We start from the raw sequence: 18071 nt of genomic DNA, 5'->3' as shown, positions 1-18071 counted from the left end.
AACTCTGCTCTAGATTTTTAATTTTAGCTTTTTAGTATTTGTTATCAATTTTGTACCTATAGTTTTGTTTTTATATAATTTCTGTGACCCTTTTTTATTTTTTCTTTTTCTCTGTTTCTTTCTCTTCTTCTTTTAAATAACATTGTATATCTGAAATTCCAAACTCTACTCTAGATTTTTAACTTTTGCTTTTTGGTATTAGTTATCAATTTTGTACTTATATTTTCTTTATAATTTTTGCGACCTTGTTTGTTTTTGTTTGTTCATTTTTTCTCTCTTTCTTTTCCTTCTTCTTTTCTTTAACATCGTATTTTTGAAATTCCAAACTCTACTCTAGATTTTAAATTTTTGCTTTTATGTATTTGTTACCAATTTTGTACCTTTAAGAACCCAATCTTCAGTACCCATTTTTCACTAGGGAGCGAGATTACTGGCTTAACTGCTCTCTCTCTCTTTGGACTCTCCTTTTTCTCCACTAGGTCACCTGTGTCTCCTCCCTAACCCCTCTATACTCTACCCAACTCTGTGAATTTCTGTGTGTTCCAGACGGTGGAGAACACTTAGGGAACTGATTACTGGCTGGATCTGTCTCCCTCCTTTTCATTCCCCCCATTTATCCTCCTGGCCACCTATGCCACCTTCTTCCTTCTTCTCTTCTCTGTATAACTCTGTGAACAACTCTGAGCAGTCCAGTTGTGGAGTGCACATAAGGAAGAGATTACTGAATAGCCCACTCTCTCCTCTATTGACTCCACCTCATCTCATTCGGGTCACCTCTAACTCCCTCCTCACTCTTCTCTTCTCCATATAATGCTGTAAACCTCTCTGGGCGAAACAAGTTTCAGGGCAAGACATACCAAGCAAATTCTCCAGCAGCAAGGAACACAGCCCTGAGCTCCAAGATACAGGCAGCCCAAAGTCACCCCAAAACCATAGATATCCCGTAACTCATTACTGGACATTTCATTGCACTCCAGAGAGAAGTAATACAGCCCCACTCACCAGAACACCGACACAAGCTTCCCTAACCAAGGAACCTTGACAAGCCACCTGTACAAACCCACACAGAGCGAGGAAATGCCACAATAAACAGAACTCCACAAACTGCCAGAATACAGAAAGGACACCCCAAACTCAGCAATTTAAACAAGATGAAGAGATAGAGGGAATACCCAGCAGATAAAGGGACAGGAAAAAAGCCCACCAAACCAAACTAAAGAGGAAGAGATAGGGAATCTACCTGATGAAGAATTCCGAATAATGATAGTGAAATTGATCCAAAATCTTGAAATCAAAATGGAATCACAGATAAATAGCTTGGAGACTAAGATCAAGAAGATGCAACAAAGGTTTAACAAGGACCTAGAAGAAATAAAAGAGAGTCAATATAAAATGAATAATGCAATAAATGAAATTAAAAACACTCTGGAGGCAACAAATAGTAGAATAACAGAGGCAGAGGATAGGATTAGTGAATTAGAAAATAGAATGGTAGAAATAAATGAATCAGAGAGGAAAAAAGAAAAACGAATTAAAAGAAATGAGGACAATCTCAGAGACCTCCAGGACAATATTAAACGCTACAACATTCGAATCATAGGGGTCCCAGAAGAAGAAGACAAAAAGAAAGACCATGGGAAAATACTTGAGGAGATAATAGTTGAAAACTTCCCTAAAATGGGGAAGGAAATAATCACCCAAGTCCAAGAAACACAGAGAGTCCCAAACAGGATAAACCCAAGGCAAAACACCCCAAGACACATATTAATCAAATTAACAAAGATCAAACACAAATAACGAATATTAAAAGCAGCAAGGGAAAAACAACAAATAACACACAAGGGAATTCCCATTAGGATAACAGCTGATCTTTCAATAGAAACTCTTCAAGCCAGGAGGGAATGGCAAGACATACTTAAAGTGATGAAAGAAAATAACCTACAGCCCAGATTATTGTACCCAGCAAGGATCTCATTCAAATATGAAGGAGAAATCAAAAGCTTCTCAGACAAGCAAAAGTTGAGAGAATTCAGCACCACCAGACCAGCTCTCCAACAAATACTAAAGGATATTCTCTAGACAGGAAACACAAAAACAGTGTATAAACTCGAACCCAAAACAATAAAGTAAATGGCAACAGGATCATACTTATCAGTAATTACCTTAAATGTAAATGGGTTGAACGCCCCAACCAAAAGACAAAGACTGGCTGAATGGATACAAAAACAAGACCCCTACATATGTTGTCTACAAGAGACCCACCTCAAAACAGGGGACACATACAGACTGAAAGTGAAGGGCTGGAAAAAGATTTTCCATGCAAATAGGGACCAAAAGAAAGCAGGAGTAGCAATACTCATATCAGATAAAATAGACTTTAAAACAAAGGCTGTTGAAAGAGACAAAGATGGTCACTACCTAATGATCAAAGGATCAATCCAAGAAGAAGATATAACAATTATAAATATATATGCACCCAACACGGGAGCGCCGCAATATGTAAGACAAATGCTAACAAGTATGAAAGGAAAAATTAACAATAACACAATAATAGTGGGGGACTTTAATAGCCCACTCACACCTATGGATAGGTCAACTAAACAGAAAGTTAACAAAGAAACACAAACGTTAAATGATGCAATAGACCAGTTAGACCTAATTGATATCTATAGGACATTTCATCCCAAAACAATGAATTACACCTTTTGCTCAAGTGCACATGGAACCTTCTCCAGGATAGATCACATCCTGGGCCATAAATCTAGCCTTGGTAAATTCAAAAAAATAGAAATCATTCCAAGCATCTTTTCTGACCACAATGCAGTAAGATTAGATCTCAATTACAGGAGAAAAACTATTAAAAATTCCAACATATGAAGGCTGAACAACACCCTGCTGAATAACCAACAAATCACAGAAGAAATCAAAAAAGAAATCAAAATTTGCATAGAAACTAATGAAAATGAAAACACAACAACTCAAAACCCGTGGGACACTTATGTAAAGTTTAAAAATAAAATAAAATTAGAAAAAAAAATAAAAATAAATAAATAAACAATAAAAGCAGTCCTAAGGGGAAAGTTCATAGCAATACAGGCATACCTCAAGAAACAAGAAAAAAGTCAAATAAATAACCTAACCCTACACTTAAAGCAACTAGAAAAGGAAGAAATGAAGAACCCCAGGGTTAGTAGAAGGAAAGAAATCTTAAAAATTAGGGCAGAAATAAATGCAAAAGAAACAAAAGAGACCATAGCAAAAATCAACAAAGCCAAAAGCTGGTTCTTTGAAAGGATAAATAAAATTGACAAACCATTAGCCAGACTCATCAAGAAACAAAGGGAGAAAAATCAAATCAATAAAATTAGAAATGAAAATGGAGAGATCACAATAGACAACACAGAAATACAAAGGATCATAAGAGACTACTATCAACAATTACATGCCAATAAAATGGACAACGTGGAAGAAATGGACAAATTCTTAGAAAAGTACAACTTTCCAAAACTGGACCAGGAAGAAATAGAAAATCTTAACAGACCCATCACAAGCACGGAAATTGAAACAGTAATCAAAAATCTTCCAGCAAACAAAAGCCCAGGTCCAGACGGCTTCACAGCTGAATTCTACCAAAAATTTAGAGAAGAGTTAACACCTATCCTGCTCAAACTCTTCCAGAAAATTGCAGAGGAAGGTAAACTTCCAAACTCATTCTATGAGGCCACCATCATCCTAATACCAAAACCTGACAAAGATCCCACAAAAAAAGAAAACTACAGGCCAATATCACTGATGAACATAGATGCAAAAATCCTTAACAAAATTCTAGCAATCAGAATCCAACAACACATTAAAAAGATCATACACCATGACCAAGTGGGCTTTATCCCAGGGATGCAAGGATTCTTCAATATCTGCAAATCAATCAATGTTATACACCACATTAACAAATTGAAAAACAAAAACCATATGATTATCTCAATAGATGCAGAGAAAGCCTTTGACAAAATTCAACATCCATTTATGATAAGAACTCTCCAGAAAGCAGGAATAGAAGGAACATACCTCAACATAATAAAAGCTATATATGACAAACCCACAGCAAACATTATCCTCAATGGTGAAAAATTGAAAGCATTTCCTCTAAAGTCAGGAACAAGACAAGGGTGCCCACTTTCACCATTACTATTCAACATAGTTTTGGAAGTTTTGGCCACAGCAATCAAAGCAGAAAAAGAAATAAAAGGAATCCAAATTGGAAAAGAAGAAGTAAAACTCTCACTGTTTGCAGATGACATGATCCTTTACATAGAAAACCCTAAAGACTCCACCAGAAAATTACTAGAAATAATCAACGATTATAGTAAAGTCGCAGGATATAAAATCAACACACAAAAATCCCTTGCATTCCTATACACTAATAATGAGAAAACTGAAAGAGAAATTAAGGAAACAATTCCATTCACCATTGCAACAGAAAGAATAAAATACTTAGGAATATATCTACCTAAAGAAACTAAAGACCTATATATAGAAAACTATAAAACACTGGTGAAAGAAATCAAAAAGGACACTAATAGATGGAGAAATATACCATGTTCATGGATTGGAAGAATAAATATAGTGAAAATGAGTATACTACCCAAAGCAATTTATAGATTCAATGCAATCCCTATCAAGCTACCAACGGTATTCTTCACAGAGCTAGAACAAATAATTTCACAATTTGTATGGAAATACAAAAAAACCCCGAATAGCCAAAGCTATCTTGAGAAAGAAGAATGGAACTGGAGGAATCAACCTACCTGACTTTAGGCTCTATTACAAAGCCACAGTTATCAAGACAGTATGGTACTGGCACAAAGACAGAAATATAGATCAATGGAACAAAATAGAAAGCCCAGAGATAAATCTACGCACCTATGGACACCTTATCTTTGACAAAGGAGGCAAGAACATACAATGGATTAAAGACAGTCTCTTTAACAAGTGGTGCTGGGAAAACTGGTCAACCACTTGTAAAAGAATGAAACTAGAACACTTTCTAACACCTTACACAAAAATAAACTCAAAATGGATTAACGATCTAAATGTAAGACCAGAAACTATAAAAATCCTAGAGGAGAACATAGGCAAAACACTCTCTGACATACATAACAGCAGGATCCCCTATGACCCACCTTACAGAATATTGGAAATAAAAGCAAAAATAAACAAATGGGACCTAATTAAACTTAAAAGCTTCTGCACATCAAAGGAAACTATTAGCCAGGTGAAAAGGCAGCCTTCAGAATGGGAGAAAATAATAGCAAATGAAGCAACGGACAAACAACTCATCTCACAAATATACAAGCAACTCCTACAGCTCAACTCCAGAAAAATAAATGACCCAATCAAAAAATGGGCCAAAGAACTAAATAGACATTTCTCCAAAGAAGACATACAGATGGCTAACAAACACATGAAAAGATGCTCAACATCACTCATTATCAGAGAAATGCAAATCAAAACCACTATGAGGTACCATTTCACGCCAGTCAGAATGGCTGCGATCCAAAAGTCTACAAGCAATAAATGCTGGAGAGGGTGTGGAGAAAAGGGAACCCTCTTACACTGTTGGTGGGAATGAAAACTAGTACAGCCACTATGGAGAACAGTGTAGAGATTCCTTAAAAAACTGGAAATAGAACTGCCTTATGATCCAGCAATCCCACTGCTGGGCACACACACTGAGGAAACCAGAAGGGAAAGAGACACGTGTACCCCAATGTTCATTGCAGCACTGTTTATAATAGCCAGGACATGGAAGCAACCTAGATGTCCATCAGCAGATGAATGGATAAGAAAGCTGTGGTACATATACACAATGGAGTATTACTCAGCCATTAAAAAGAATACATTTGAATCAGTTCTAATGAGATGGATGAAACTGGAACCTATTATACAGAGTGAAGTAAGCCAGAAAGAAAAACACCAATACAGTATACTAACGCATATATATGGAATTTAGAAAGATGGTAACAATAACCCTGTGTACGAGACAGCAAAAGAGACACCGATGTATAGATCAGTCTTATGGACTCTGTGGGAGAGGGAGAGGGTGGGGAGATTTGGGAGAATAGCATTGAAACATGTATAATATCATGTATGAAACGAGTCTCCAGTCCAGGTTCGATGCACGGTACTGGATGCTTGGGGCTGGTGCACTGGGACGACCCAGAGGGAGGGGAGGGGAGGGAGGAGGGTTCAGGATGGGGAATGTGGGTATACCCGTGGCAGATTCATTTCGATATTTGGCAAAACTAATACAATATATTAAATTTTAAAAATAAAATAAAATTTAAAAAAAAAGAGCAGAAATTTAAAATAATTATTGTCAATGTGAAGTGAAAAAACGTGAATTATAAAATTAAAGTGGAATTATGCCCGTAGTGGTGCTTATATAATCTGATAATTCAAAGAACAAGAGGATCAACTTAAAATTTTAAAAATTGAACAAGACAACTTAAAAATAATTCAAGAGGATGGTACCAGTTCTAAACCACAATATTTTCTTTTCCTCCTAGTAGTCTTGTTTTATTCCAGTTGGTCTTATAAATGAAAGGATTCTCTAGTGAGAATCATTCTGATAGGTCAATTTGGTGATAACTGTGATGGAAACGGAAATATTTAATGGGAGAAATAAGTGTCCCCTTCCTTACAGAAAACTGCCAAGCCAACTGCTCTAAGGGAAGTAGAGGAAACACATAAGCTGTATAGATCCAAAACATAATTTACAATGAGGTGAATTCGAGCACATGACAGATGAACAAATTAACCTGCAAACATAGGTTGACTGACTTTAATTTCTCTACAAGATCCTGTCTCGCCCTTTCTTCAATCTCCTGTTTATAGTGCTCTACTTGACTGTGTTCTATAATATTCATTTCTATATAACTTCTGAGGTTCACTATTTCTTGCTCCAACTTATTTTTATTCTTCTCTAGTTTTTCACATTTATTTTGCATTCCTTTCATAGATAATAACTCCTTTCAAAGAACTTGATTTTTTTTGCATCCGGATGAAGACATTTTAAAGATGCAGTTTCCAGTTCTGCTGTAAGATTATCAATCTGCAAGAATAAAACAATACTGTTTGGTAATGAGGCAAGTGGACTGAACACAGCCTAACTCAAACCAGGACCAAATAGATACAATGGTATCTGTATTGTAGAATGTAGGACCAGGGATTACTCAGAGAATCAAGAAAGAAGTTCAAACCACCAAGAGTCACAAAATATATTCTTCACTGTCATAATCTTTGTCACACAACATTTGCCCTTGATATTACACTCTTTTCTATTTATTCTCCATAAAATGACTACAAGTCACCTCTTAATAGAATGTCTCTTACTCCTTCCCCCCATCTTAATGCCCCATGTTTTAAAGAATTTTGAGGGATACGGTATTGTTATCTAGGATTGAGTTAATAAACGATTCCCAAAAGAAGATTGTGAAAATAAGACTCTCATTAATAAATCTTATAAATATGGATTCTAATCCCATAAGTCTTTTTCTGAACTATGAATACTTTTGCTAATTTGAACTGCATTCCAAAGAAAAATAATTCAAAAGGTTAAATAAATCTCATCTCCTAATAGCTTAGTGAGATGATCCATACATTTTTCTGAACAACAACAACAAAAAATGCCTCATTTTTGTAACCATTTGTTACTTTTCACAGAACGGAACATACCAAACAAAACAACAAACAAAATTTGTGGGAATTTCAGTGACACTGAGTTGCAAAGAACTTTCCTTTAGACAGAATGATTACTCGGTAAGTCGAGGTGAGTGGAGGTGGTGGTATTGAAACTGTCTACACATTCTTTGACACTTTTCTCTGAAATTCCCTCCCCTTAAATATGTGCTGGCCTCAGTAACTGATTTCAACTGGACAGAGTCTGAGGAAACTGACTTTTGCTCTGTGGGAAAGCCTACCCTTAGCATCAGTCACTATGCTGCGAAGAAGCCCAGACCACATACTGAGCACCTTGTCAGTGCCCTCACTGACCGACCTCAATTAATGTCCCATCCAAAAGCCAGCTCCAACTGCAAGACATGTGCATGAACTCATCTTCAGATGACTCTGGTCCCCACCTTCACGACATCCCAGCTGATGCTGATTGGAAAAGAAACGTGCTGGCCTCACTCACTGAGCCTTGCCCCAACACAACTTTTTGAACAACGTAAATACTGTTTTGAGGCACTAGGCTTTGACGTGGTTTATTATACAATTTTCTGGCAGTAAATACCTGGCACAGATACTGATATTAAAAATGCCATTAAAAATAACTAAAAGATGTGAGAATGCCTTTCAACATGGAGGTAAGTGAGATCTGAATGGATGCAGAGAAAGAAATGAAAACCCAAAGGGCTTCATGACACTGTAAACTGAATCCTGATGGCCCTTAAAGAGGCTGCTGGTGACAGCTTCTAGGCAAGAGAAGAAAACGACACTGAAACACAGAGGAAAGGAGACTCTTGCTACAAACCAACTAAAGTAACATCAATGAGAGGGATAAGCTATCAAAAAAAAAAAAAAAAAAAGGGAGGGGGGACTATTAAATATAAAGGAACCAGGCTCAATTATATTTGGGTTCAATATCTGTTATCTCTTTTACAGCATCTCCACATGTCCAGTGGTCACATGATGCTAAAAGAGAGAAACAGCTTCTGGGCTAAGATCAAATCTAGGGTGCTGTCAGAAAAACACGGTTTCAAGGTGAAGCCTGTAGACTGTAAAACCCTTCATTAAGACCCTAGAAAGACTTAAGGTAGTGCCTCAAATATCTTTAAAGATCTTAAGTGCATAAGAATTTTAAAGGCATCATCCTACAAAGCTTCACAAGAAGTCCAAGGTGCAGAGCTTCTCTCAAAAAATATTTTGAGATTTTTTTGAGATATTTGAGGATACCAAATATTTTGGTATCCTCTCCAATGACGTGAACCCCAATCCAATTCACAGGACACTAAAAACTTTAAAGAGAAACTTCGCAGCAAAAAAAAAAAAACAAAAACAAAAACAAAAAAACAGTGCTTGGCCTAACAGAGACCAAGACATACAAATGAGAATAGGCCTTTGGTATTTTCTTAGAAGTTCAACAAAGAGGAAGCTGGCTTAAGAAAAATGACTCAGCTACAGACAGAGGTCATTTCCTATGAAAAGCACAGCACACAGAGCTCAGAGGGTAGAGCAAAAATGAAGCACTCTTATGGGCAGGACCAAGTCCTCATCAAAGGGCTGGCAGCACCAAACTGGACCTCAGAGCTGCTATAGAATACGGTGCCTCCTGTTTCCCATTTCTGGTCGGGAAAGCCTAGTCATTCAGCAGAATGGTGGGGGTGTGGGTGGCAGATAACTTGTCCCTTTAGTTCTCAAGTCTTAGTACTGAGAAGGTTGTGCTCACAGGGTCACACTCTAGAAATCACACTCAGAAACCTCATCTGCATGTGCCACCTGTACCTGATGAAGACCATAAGACCTGTAGTGAGCCTGGGCCTGACACTGTTAACAACTGACACTTGTGAGGGAACAGGTAGGGAAAAGGGTATTTTTCATTGGAAGGAATATAAAAAATTGTGGCCAGTGAGTAACTGTGCTAGTTTTTAAATGTACCCATTAGTTTTAAAAACTTTATTCTGTAAAAAATGGTAGAATATAGGCCAAGTATAAGTGACTTGCTCCTATTGAACAGAAGATGATGAAAATGATGCTGTGTGAACTGCAAAGCGAGGTTAGACAAGACAGCAGAGCTTCTGCCTGGCTCTCAACCTGGGAACCAGGCTCCATGTTGTGAGTAAACCCAGGCTGCAAAGAGAGCCTAGGTGTTCAGGGTAGGTGTTTAACTTGTCTGCCTTCACCAAAGTCCAGCCAACCACAGATACCAACTATCAGATATGGGAATGAACACACCTTCACCCGATTCCAGCCCCCAGCCCTCGAGCTGCCCCACCTGAAGCTGAGGGGACGAGAAGCCAGCTGTCCTGGCCACCTTTTCCTAAGTGTAGATTTTGAACGAAACCAATGTTGCTTATTGAAGCCACTAAACTTAAAGCTGATTAGGAAAAAACAGAAAAATAGATTTTTGAAAAAGAGAAAATAAACATAACTTAAATGCAGGTAGAAACTGGTCTCCTATAAACTGGAATATGATAAAAGGTGAGATTTTTAATCACAATGTTGATGAGAAGAAGCATATAACTAGAAGGAAGACTTAAGAACTATTCAGGAAGAAGATTTTTCAGGGTTCCCTTCAATTACAATTTCTTACAAATAGGCAGGTGTGACTCCTTAGAATTTCTGCTCAAGTTTGAAAGCAATGAAGACTAGTAAGCAATGAGACATATGATTTGAACTATAAGAAATAACTAGAAATAGTTTAATTACCAAAATCAGACTTTTGATCTCATCTCAATTTACTAAAATTCTAAAAGAGATGGGTAGCTTTGAGTAGTCACTAATCTAGAACTCAATCTGCATTGTCCTCTCCTCAGAGAGAGGAGAACACCACGAGATGCCACTTCATACTTGCTAGGATGGCTATACTCACAGAGACAGGTAATGACTAGTGTTGACAGGAATGTATAGAAATGGGAACATTTTACGTACTTTGGATAAAAATATAAAATGATGCAGCCATGCTGGAAAACAGTATGGCAGGTCTTCAAAAGGTTAAACAGAGTTGCTGTGTAATACAGCAATTCTGATCAAAACTGTATTCCCAAAAGAAATGAAAAAATATGTTCACACCAAAACTGAGACATAAATGTTCACAGCAACATTACTGACATTGGCCAAAAAGTAGAAACAACCCCAAAGGTCCATAAGATGATGAATGGATAAATAAAATGTGGTACATCCATATAATAAAATATTATTAAGCAATAAAAGCAAGGAAATACTGATACATGTTAGATGTACCTTGAAAATATTATGCTAAATGAAAGAAGGCAGTCACAAAAGATACCATATTGTGTGATTCCACTGACATGAAATGTCTAGAAAAGGGACATGTACACAGTTAGGAAGTGGAGTCATGGTTCCTTCAGGCTGGGAAGATCAGCAAAAAAAAACTGGCACAGGGTGATTTCTTTGGAGGGTGATGAAAATGTTCTAACGTGGTAATGCCTGTATAATTCTTTAAACACAATAAAGTTGCTGAAGTGTACAGTTTAAACGAATGAACTGCATGGTATGTTCATTAGATATCAACAAACCTGTCACCAAAAACAACGGATGCTTTCGGGTCATTAATACTGTGCTGCTTAGCTTCAGATCACCAGCCAGGGTTCAAGACAGAGAGAGTCAAGAGTGTGCCCTTTTTATCTCAAAATGATATAGGGAAAAGCTGTCTTTTTTACTGGTGTCCAACTTAAAAAATTAATAGACAAATCTGTGTTTCACTTCCGAAAGCATGGAATGATTTTTATTTCCCCAAATTAAGTGATTTTGGGGTTCTAAAACTGATTAAAAATTACCTTATGTATTAGCATATTAATTTGAATATCCATTTCAGTTTGCCTGGTTTTTAAATCTCCGTGGAAACTAAGCTCTCCATGTTCATATTCATTTAACTTCCTTCTTGTCATTTTTAAGAGTTTCTTAAATCTGTAGAAATGTATAGAATGAGTAAGTTATTTAAAAGCAGATATTTAATAATTAAACAGATATATGTTCTATCAGATAAAACAAACAAATCTATAAATTATAATCCTTTCTCATTGTTCAAACTTAATATTCCTTGAAAGCATAATAACTAAATTCTAATCTTAGATTGTGAAGAAAAATTTTATCACATTTAAATATACTGTGTGTGATATATGTAATATATGAGTTCGTATAAATAAGTTAACGTCAACTTTTAGCATGCTAGTGTGAAATATTAATTTATATTAAATATTATTATAAACCACAGATCAGTATTCAAAATAAAATTGAAGAGATATTATATATGAATGTTTTCTGAAAAGACACAAGACACATTTATTCCTACTGACCACAACCTCTACAAAAAGAAAAGGAAGTAGATACAAAAAACCAACAAGATTCTTACTCAAAATTGAAAAAAAAAAAAATTGGAGCCTGAGTTAAGCAGGAAATAACCCAGGCTGAGAGTTTTAGAAGAAAGGAAATCAGAAGAGAGAGAGGGGTTACCAGTCTCTTCAAGACTGTTTTAAGAGATGTAGAAATCTTGCCTAGCACATTGTTAACAAAATGCAAAGCAATGTAGAGAAAATTAAAAGAGAAAAATATTAATGAGAATCAGAGAAGAATCCTTTGTATAATCATCCCTTGGCATCCACAGAGGACTGGTTCAATGTTCATCACAGCACTGTTTATAATAGTCAGGACATGGAAGCAACCTAGATGTCCATCAGCAGATGAATGGATAAGAAAGCTGTGGTACATATACACAATGGAGTATTACTCAGCCATTAAAAAGAATACATTTGAATCAGTTCTAATGAGGTAGATGAAACTGGAGCCTATTATACAGAGTGAAGTAAGCCAGAAGGAAAAACATCAATACAGTATACTAACGCATGTATATGGAATTTAGAAAGATGGTAACAATAACCCGGTGTACGAGACAGCAAAAGAGACACTGATGTATAGAACAGTCTTATGGACTCTGTGGGAGAGGGAGAGGGTGGGAAGATTTGGGAGAATGACATTGAAACATGTAAAATATCATGTAAGAAACAAGTTGCCAGTCCAGGTTCGATGCACGATACTGGGTGCTTGGGGCTAGTGCACTGGGATGACCCAGAGGGATGGTATGGGGAGGGAGGAGGGAGGAGGGTTCAGGATGGGGAACGCATGTATACCTGTGGCGGATTCATTTTGATATTTGGCAAAACTAATACAATTATGTAAAGTTTAAAAATAAAATAAAATTAAAAAAAAAAAATCCCCCAACACTCCGTGGATACAAAATCCATGGATGCTCAAGTTTCCCTAAGGACATCTTCCCTATACTTTCAGTCATCCCTAGATCACTTACATTATCTAATACAATGTAAATGCTTTGTAAATAGTTATAAATACAGTGTAAACACTATTGAAATAGTTGCCAGCTTGAGACCAATCCAAGTTTTGCTTTTTGGAACTTTCTCAAATTTTTTTTTCCCTGAATACTTTTGATCTTGGGTTGGCTGAATCTTTAGATGATGAGGGTTAACTGCACTCAGCAAAAAAAAAAAAGAAGAAGAAGAAGAAGAAGCAGTTTTTTTATCTTACTGATCAAAACATGGTCACTAATTTTATTATTCTTTAAGTTACACATATATTCTTGTATGTACATTTTACAACTAAAATTTTGGGGCAAAAAGAAAATATAAGCCAAATTAAGATACTTTTTAATGTTGTTCAACAATAACACAGGTAGGATTTTAGATAATAAATTACTTGAATGATGAAGGGAAGGAACATAATTAAAAGAAGGTAGGATTACCAAAAAGAACAAAGATACTTTGCAGAAGTAAAATTCAGCATAGATGGTGAAGAAGAGAGTGACATTACTATATGCAGAGGCATGGTTGTTACTGTTTTAGAAATCATTACAGATAAGTATAACACTGCTGCACTCAAAAACATTTCAGATTGTGCTGACTTTCCACAGTAAACTTTGAAATAGGATAATGTGTTTAATTATGAAAATGCACATAAAAATGAATTTGTGTCTAAGGTTTTAAATAAAATAAAATTATATTTTATTAGTAGTTGAGATTATCATAAATATTAAAATCTTACCCAGTAATCTCTTTTTCTAACTCACTGTTTTTCTTCTTTTCTTGGTCCAAGCTATTTTCCAGAGATTATTTTAATTCAATGTATTTCTTTAATTGTTCCTTTTCATCCTCGGACTTAGAAAAAAATAATTTAAGAAAATTATTTTTAAACACCTAGAGAGACTTATATACTTTCTTAAAAATATTATTTCTCATGAGTTCACAAGTTAATATGAATTTATAGTAAACACAGTTTTAAACCTGATTGATGCCAATAACAGATTCCAAAATTGATGACTTTTCCTAAACCAACTTAAAATGATTTTTCATTTCATCATTTTTCTGGAATTTAAATTGCCAGCATTTATTTGTTAAAAATAGAGACTTTTACACAGAAAATATTAAATGTTAATGAAAGTTTTTTTAAACACTGCCTATATTTACATTTTACTTTCTAAAGATGCTCTAAAATCATTTTCATCAATGGTTCAAGATATTCCAGGTTTTGTTAAGTCACACCATACTAAAATAATCTTTGAAAAATTCCCATGCAACCCCCAACTCTTAAAAAAAAAAAAAACCCAACAAATGAAAAAATACAGTCGTTCAGAAAAATGGTTCTATACAGACATAGTGTTCATTCTTAATGAAGAGAACAAACCACAATATTTAAAATGATTCATTCTCAGAAATCTCACAGAGAGATCTGGATTACAAAAGAAACTCAAAATTCTCAATCAAATAATTACTCAAATTTCTGGACTCAAATAGATGTTTGTGTACCAATGTTCAAAGCAGCATTATTAACGATAGTCAGAAGGTGGAATTTCATTGACAGATGAATGAATAAACAAAATGTGGTATATATAAAATATTGCTTTTGGACTGTCACAATTTTTAAAATCTTACTATGAAAATCATTAAATTTATGAATTCAGTCGATTTCTTCTATAGAGGAATCAAAGTACTAGTAGCATGCAGTATCAATAAAAATACAACAAGCTAACCAATGAGACTTTTCATATTGTCTAAAATATTCTTATATATTACTAGCAAAAAAATTTAAATCCTTTCTCAGTATGACAGAAATTAAGAGGTTGGCTTACCAATCTTGTACTTAACAGGTTTTTCTGAAGCTGTTCAATTTTATCCACTTGCTTTTTGGCTGTAGTTTGTAACTTGACATTTTCAATTTCAAGCCTAAAATGCAGATTTTAAAATAATTATTCTCACACATGGTTTTTTTTTTTTTTAAGATTTTTTTTTTTTTTTTTGACGTAGAGCATTTTTAAAGTCTTTATTGAATTGACTGCAATATGCTTCTGTTTTATGTTTTTGTGTTTTGGCTGTGAGGCACATGGAGCCCCAGCTCCCCAACCAGGAATCAAACCCAAACCCTCTGCCTTGGAAGGCATAGTTTTAACCCTTGGACTGTCACGGCATTCCTTCACATGTAGATTTTTAAAATATCACATTGTTTTTGAACAGACATCTGCAGGTTCAATTACATAGATTCTTAGAATTTTGAAAAGTAGATGATTTGGCCACTGTACTGTTTTTCTATTTGTGACTAATTGCCTTCCCTAGTGGCTCAGATGGTAAACAATCTGCTGACAATGCAGGAGACCCATGTTCGATCCCTGAGTCAGGAAGATCCCCTGGAGAAGGGAATGGCAACCCACTCCAGGTTTCTTGCCTGGAGAATTCCATGGACAAAGGAGCCTGGACAGCTAGAGTCCATGGCGTTGTGGAGTCAGACATGACTGAGCGATTAAAACTTTCACTTTTCACTTGTGGATAATGTGCAAAATATGGAAATAATGGGGGAAAATTATGCATCTCAAAACAGCTCAAAGCTGAAATGTTACACAGCTTCACGATAATGTGCTTATTATCACTATTGATCTATTCTCATATTATACTGTTTACCTGCTTTATATTTATTTTGTATGCTGCTTTAAATCATACTTTTGGACGGGATCTTGTGTTTTCTCAGCACATCTCACAGCCTCTGTAAGTTGATTCTGTGCTTTTTGCAACTAAAAAAAAGAAAAAACAACTTTTTAAACTACTAATAACCTAGTAAATCCGCCATCATTGGTTTTTGTGTCTTCTGTCTGCATATTGTTAACAGCTGCTTTCCTGCCATACAGCAGAGATGAGTTGTTACAACAGACATCTTACAGTCCACAAAGTGAAAATATTTCCTGTCTGCCCTCTGCAGGTTACTGACCTCTCCACTAGCACTCAAACACAACATCATCCACGCTTTAAATCAGATTTTCTCAAATAAACACACAAATTTATAAACTACTCAAATGGAGAAAGACAGAAAAATACCTTATGGTAAACAATTTTTTTTTTTTTAATCCAGGCTCCACATTGGCCATCACTTTAAATATCCACATATGTAAATGACCACAGATCTTCCAATGGTTACGAGAGCTAACACTGCTATTGGTGCCAACCGGATGCTTCAGGAACTAGTGTGAGAGGCAGTAGATACACAGGAGCCAGAATGCGTGGGCCTGTGCCACAGTTCCATCAGTTCTGAGCTGTGTGTCCTGGAGCAAATAACTTAACCTTTCTGTATTTCAGTTTCTCCATCCATAATGGAGATAATGGTAGCATCAACCTCAGGGGGATGTTTGTGTCCTTTACATAATGTACTTTAGAGAAGGATATGGCTCCAGTATTGCCAGAAAGAAACCTACTCCAGTATTCTTGCCTGGAGAATCCCATGGACAGAGGAGCCTAATGTGCTACTGTTCATGAGGTCATAAAGAATTGGACATGACTGACTAACCACATACATAAACTATTTAGAAGAGGAAATGTTCTAAAGTAAGGCCTGATCCCCCTGCCGTGATTCCAGAGCACTCCTGTGCTTGCCCTCACAAATCAAAAAGAGACCTGACTTCTCTAAGGCAACATGAGAGGCTCCCTGAGTTCCCCATGGTACCTGGAGTGGAATCCCAAGCCTCCAGCTGTGACTCGAGACAAACCAAAAGATTCCCCCGTTCACGCAAGATGAGGCCCTTTTCTCCTGCAGCACCTCGAGTGCAATCACAAGTTTCCTCTCAAAACTTGAGAGGAGGCTTGACTCCCTTCATGCAACTCAAGGGGACCCAGAGATCCACATCAAAACTCTAGATGAAAGCCGATTTTCCCGCCACAACTCGACAAGAGCCCTGTGTGGCCAACCTCATCTGGAGATGAGGGCCCATTCCCTGCTTCAACTCAAGAGGAATCCCAACTTCCCCTCGCACCACAAGAGGAGGCCTGTGTCACCGACTGAATCTTGAGTGGAACCCAACAGATCCTGCTGCAAGGAAAAAGGACACCGAGTTCCCACCTCACTGCAGATAAGTCCTGATTCCTCTGCAATGGCTCCAATGGAACACCGAGTATACCATCACAACAGGACAGGAGGCCTGTCGCCCCTGCCTATCCTCTTGAAAAAGCCCAAAATCCCTGCCTGAACTCGACAGGAGGCCTGATACCCCTTCGACAACTCGAGAGGAATGCAGAGTTCCATGCCTCAACACCAGACCTGGCCTGACTCCCAAGCTGAAACTTGATAGGAAGCCCAAGATCCCGGTCCCCACAGAGAGGAACACTGAGTTTCCCGACTGAACTAGACACATGGCCCTATTTGCCGGCAGTGACTTGAGAGGAATCCCGACGTGCCCCTCGCAACTTGTAAAGAGACTTGACTAATCTGAGGCAACACGAGCGGGTCCCTGTGCCCCATCGCTACTCGAGAGGAACCCCAAGCTTCCTGCCCCAACTCGAGAACAACCATGAGATTCTCCACTCAACGCGAGATGAGGCCCTTTTCCAGAGCAGTGTCTCGAGAGAAACCCCATGTTCCCTCTTGAAACGTGAAAGGGTACTTGACACCCTTGATGAAACTCAGGAAGGTCCCCGAGATACCCGTCCCCACTCGAGAGGAACACTGAGTTTCAAGCCACAACTCAAGAAGAGCCCCGTTTCCCCCCTCCTCAACTTGAGATGAGTGTCGATTTCCCTGTTTTTCGGGAAAGGAATCCCAACGTTTCTGTCACCCCTCAGGAGGAGGCCAGTCTCATCTTGAAACTTGAGTGCATCCCCAGGAGTCGTGCCTCAATTTGAAAAGACCCCAATTTCCCCATCCACTCCAGATAAGCCTGATTCCCTGGCACTGACTCGACTGGAACCCTGAGGATCAACTCAAAATACGAAGGGAGGTGTGAAAGCCCCGTGGCACCTTGAGAAAAAGCAACTGACCCCTGTGTCCACTCGACAGGAAGCCTGACA

At 37.2% G+C, this 18071-nt stretch overlaps 1 protein-coding gene and 1 long non-coding RNA gene across 2 annotated transcripts in view; both read right to left on the bottom strand.

The window, feature by feature from the left end:
- The window catches only part of LOC147342666 (uncharacterized), a 195514-nt gene that overhangs the window by 13984 nt on the left and 163459 nt on the right, over positions 1 to 18071 (bottom strand). The window lies entirely within an intron of this gene.
- The window catches only part of LOC147342670 (uncharacterized), a 29594-nt gene continuing 23143 nt past the window's right edge, over positions 11621 to 18071 (bottom strand). Inside the window, exons 2-5 of the long non-coding RNA XR_015157683.1 lie at positions 15702 to 15811; positions 14879 to 14972; positions 13795 to 13907; positions 11621 to 11649 (exon numbers count right to left, since the gene is read on the bottom strand). This is a non-coding gene — a long non-coding RNA (uncharacterized LOC147342670). The remainder of the gene's footprint in view (positions 11650 to 13794; positions 13908 to 14878; positions 14973 to 15701; positions 15812 to 18071) is intronic.

Source organism: Bos grunniens, chromosome 29 (genome assembly GCF_055505025.1).
Source record: "Bos grunniens cultivar Pamir isolate PY7600 chromosome 29, Bosgru_T2T1.0, whole genome shotgun sequence".
NCBI classification, from domain to species: domain Eukaryota; kingdom Metazoa; phylum Chordata; class Mammalia; order Artiodactyla; family Bovidae; genus Bos; species Bos grunniens.
Note: the sequence above shows the minus strand (reverse complement) of the source record. Positions and strands in the feature narration are given on the sequence as shown.